This window comes from Parus major, chromosome 3, assembly GCF_001522545.3.
Source record: "Parus major isolate Abel chromosome 3, Parus_major1.1, whole genome shotgun sequence".
Taxonomy (NCBI): domain Eukaryota; kingdom Metazoa; phylum Chordata; class Aves; order Passeriformes; family Paridae; genus Parus; species Parus major.
In genome coordinates this window covers 50,923,350-50,927,495 of record NC_031770.1, presented here as the reverse complement: position 1 = coordinate 50,927,495, position 4,146 = coordinate 50,923,350, and the positions used below count along the sequence as shown (strand labels likewise).

The following is a 4,146-nucleotide window of genomic DNA, read 5'->3' as shown; positions in this document are numbered from 1 at the left end:
AAATTCAGAGTTATGCACTAATGCAGTACAGAATCTGAAAAATACAAAAGCTAAAACTTAAGGCATCAAAGCAGATAGCATTTTGACCACTGAAGTGATGCTGGATGTATCATTGCCTGAAAGCTGAAGTGCCTGTAAAGCAGGGCAGAGGTGAGATTAAGCATATTGCAGACATTACTCACATCATAAGATTTTATGATAGCCTGGTAATCAGGTGAAAAGGGAGGTTTATCCAGAACTGCACTTTGTGAAAATGGCTGGTATTTGTTAGATGACAGGTTTCAGTATATTTGTTTTGCTAACTGGAGCTGCAGTTACTCTAAAGTCATAATTGCATGCCATGGGATGAGAACAATACACATTTTCAAAGCAGCTTCCAAAAGACAAAAACATATATTGAGTGAAATTTGTCACCTAAAAGGACTAGTTCACAAGATTCAATAAGACTTGTTTTGGTAATATTTGCTACCTTGCATGGAGTCTCAACCTCCAGGAAGAATTAATGCATACAAAATCAGGTTTTATTTTTTAAGTAAATTTCTAGTATAGTGTTGCAGAAAAAAATATTTAATATACTGTTTAGGTGCTCTTTGAAACAGTCTAAATAGATATCTAATTAAATAGAAGTACTTTTCAAAATCTCATGGGAAGGAAAGGATTTAAGTTTCAGTATTAGGTGGCTGAGACTGGAATCGTGGAACCCCAATCACATTTACACAATAATTTCAAGATTTTTGTGGAATTTCAGCATATTCTTTCCAACATAAAATTTGCCCTCAACTCGATATATTTAATACATCCAAGCCAAGATCTTCAAAAGGTGTGTATTTTAAAGCACAGACATTTATGGCATGTAAAGCCTTGGTTCAGCTATAAGAAGCAATTAGATTTCTGTGTCTTGTTCTTTGTCTGGAGACTATATGCCAAGAAGAAATTTCACACCATCATTTGCATCTAGTACATCTTTACATTCTTTAAAACTTATTTGAAAAACTCACATAGTTGAATGAGAAAACTATTCCAATTTTAGTTGTAGTCAAGACAAGGTTTCTTATAATCTTGTTGTTCAACCTTTTAATTTACTGGCAAGTTTCACAGGTTTGGATTGTTTATGTCAATAGATCATATCAGAAAAATCAGCTTCAGAAGAAAAAAATATTTTTCCTGATTTGCTCAATACACTGCTTGATACAAAAATTGGGTCATGAAGGTACAAAAATCAGAAAGATAAATAAAATTTAGTAGCTTAAACATTTCTAAGTCAGCAGCATGATTTTAGGCCCCTAACTCAATGTGATGCATTAAATGTTCATTAAACAATACTTCTTATATACATCCTTTATTCTGTTTAAAATACAGTGTTAGGAGTTTTTTAAAGAATAATTCCTCCTATTTTTTTCTGACATATTGAAGGGCAAAACACTTTTACTTACTGTCAAAGTTTCTTTTCTAGTCTTCTCTGTAGAAATAATTGAAGGTAGAATGTATTTATTTTTAATATAGAAAAACATTCATACTTTTAGTTGCTTTCTTGTTTATGATTCTTAAAGAAATAACAAATAGACAGCTACATCTAAATGCAGTAATTGTGGCTCCTTTGCAATGCTAGCATTTCCTAACTATTCCTAGCCCTGTTTTCTATCACTGCTTCTTTTTCTCTTCTAAGGCCATGCAGTGTACAAGCTGTTTTTAATGATTTTGCTAAGTTTGTTACATCAGTGTGATGTTCTAACGAAGATTCAAGGAGCAAAGAGGCAGCAGGCCAACTGTTTTCACAGACACACTTAGCAAAGTGAGACATACAAGCACGGAAATTATTTCTTTCTTCTCAGCCTTTGCGGGATGCTATTGCAACCTGAAAATGCCACAGTGTAATTGTACAGCAAATAGACTTCTATCATTCTCTGCTGCAGGAAACAACCAGTCCACTGAAACAGAATGTACTTCTCTATTATCCCTGTCTAGTGTCTCCAGCCAGAAAGCAAAAGCAGCAGTTCATCCTTGGTGAGGTCCCACTTGGGACTATGAAATTAGCATTGTGGTGGATCAGAAGCAATTAATTTTATTCTTCTTGCTTTAAAAAGAAGCAATCAAAAGAGGGGGTGGTGAAGCTCTTAATGCCGGAATTCAGTCCAACACAGAGATTACACAATTAAAATAAGAAAATGTCAAGCAATGGAAAAGTTAAAATAGCACTACCTCAGATGGTTTACAGCAGTGGCAGAGAACCATGAGGAACAACCTACTTTATACTCTCCAAAGATCTACTGCAGGTTTCCAGCAGTTCAGACATTGCTATTAAACCTATATCTTATTTATCACAAACTGAAGCCTTTTCTGCTACAAAAAATTTTGTTGTTTGATTGTTCTTATTCAAATCTTGGACTTGGACATGATGATGTAGCATTTTTGGATAAGTGTGAGTCACCATGGCTATTGTTCCTCATGGCTCATATTTACACTGATCTCCAATATCAATGGCTTCACTCTAGGAAACAAAACTTTTAAGTAGCAAACTGAGAGAGAATTGTCTAACTTTTTTGCAGGCTCATATAGCATTTTCTCTCATTATAAGAAATCGTCCACTGTAATAAGTCCTGTCTATCATCACACACCTCACTCATCATAGCTCTAAAATAATTTGGAGAATATATAAGTTACATCCTTTCAAATGTCCACTGAACTTCATACAGCAAAAACATACTGCTCATGAAGAGGGCACAGTTGTTTGTCATGCACTTGAAAAGAGTTGGATAAACTGTCAGTGAAAACCATCAGGTTTTTTTCTTCCCTACTGGATTCCCAGCAGAGAAATAAGTCTTGCTTGAAAACCAGTCTACAAGTTGCCTTGTCCTCTTTCATAAACTATGTCCAGGAAAGAATGTTCTGTATGGGTAAGAGAGCAGAAGCTTTGTTAGATATGGTTCAAATGAAGAGACATTGTAAAATATATGACTGAAATAATCTTAGATGTAGTAAATTGTGCTCTAATATCCTGTAGAAAATTTAACTCCTTAATCTAACAGCAAAAGCATATGCAAGTTCTGGCCCACTATGGTGCTCTTGAAAAAGAGACTGCAATAAAAATGATGAAAGTGCTTTGCTAAATGATCCATTTCTATTCAGATAACAAACCTCTCTTAACATCTAAAAATGTTACCTCATCTCTTTTGAAACTGAATGGGCTTGTCAATAGACCCTGCATGGCTGAATTGAGTCAGGCTATTTTAGAGAAGGTTTATGGGATATAGAGAATATGAAATAGGATTAGATTATACTCCATCTACTATATCACACAGCTAAGAGGTTTTTTCATTTATTTCCTGATACTTATTTTTAAGGTTTTGCTGTTTGTTTTTATTGGATGTGGGTCTTAATATTACTCGAAAACCTGCCAGGTGAAAACATGGATGCTTAACCTGTGATACTTTGGGGCTTTTTAACCTCTAGAGCTGGGAGTCTTGCATTTGCCTTACCACTTGACAGCACCTAAACCAGGCAAAAAACTAAATGCATACTGCTCAGCTGTCCTGCAATGAGCTGTTTGAAGGCTCTTAACTTCATTTTCTCTCCCATTATGGAGGCCACAGGGAATGATGTTAGCAGATGTAGCACAGAACTGTCGCATTGTTTTGTTTCAGGAACCCAAGCACCACATTGGCAGCAGGAGGCTGGAATGAGAAAGGAATTACATTCTCCCTTGGGGTGAGGAAATGGGTTCCCTTTCGCACTCCATGTTTTTTGCCTGTCTGCCATTCAATCCACTGTCATACAGTCCAAGACCTGGGCTACCACCAGTAGATGACACTGCATGTAGAGAAGCCCTTCTCTTAAGCCTCAGCACGCAGTCCTTTCACAAGGCAGGGCATTAACTCACAGACATCAAGACTTCAGGAGATGAGGAGCATTGTAAGAACAGTTGTGCTCTCAGCCCTAGGTCTCAGTTATGAGGTGTAGTATTACATTTGCAGTGTAAGTGGAAAGGTTGAAGTTGGACAGAAAACCAAGGCCGTAACTTCATTGGTGGTATTCCACTCACTACATCTGTTTTACATTGGCATTACACCACCAGGCCTTTCATTAGAGCACTCTCTTATACATCAGAGTAGAGAGGAACATATCCTAAGCACACATTCAGACCCAGCA

The 4,146-nt window shown here is 36.5% G+C and overlaps 1 long non-coding RNA gene across 1 annotated transcript; it reads right to left on the bottom strand.

Annotated features, from left to right (window-relative positions):
- Positions 1-810: 810 nt before the first annotated feature.
- Positions 811-3,931, bottom strand: LOC117244038. The gene is made up of 2 exons (XR_004496394.1): positions 3,519-3,931; positions 811-2,886 (listed from the first exon to the last, which is right to left on the bottom strand). It is a non-coding gene; the product is annotated as an uncharacterized LOC117244038 (long non-coding RNA).
- Between the last annotated feature and the right edge of the window lie 215 nt (positions 3,932-4,146).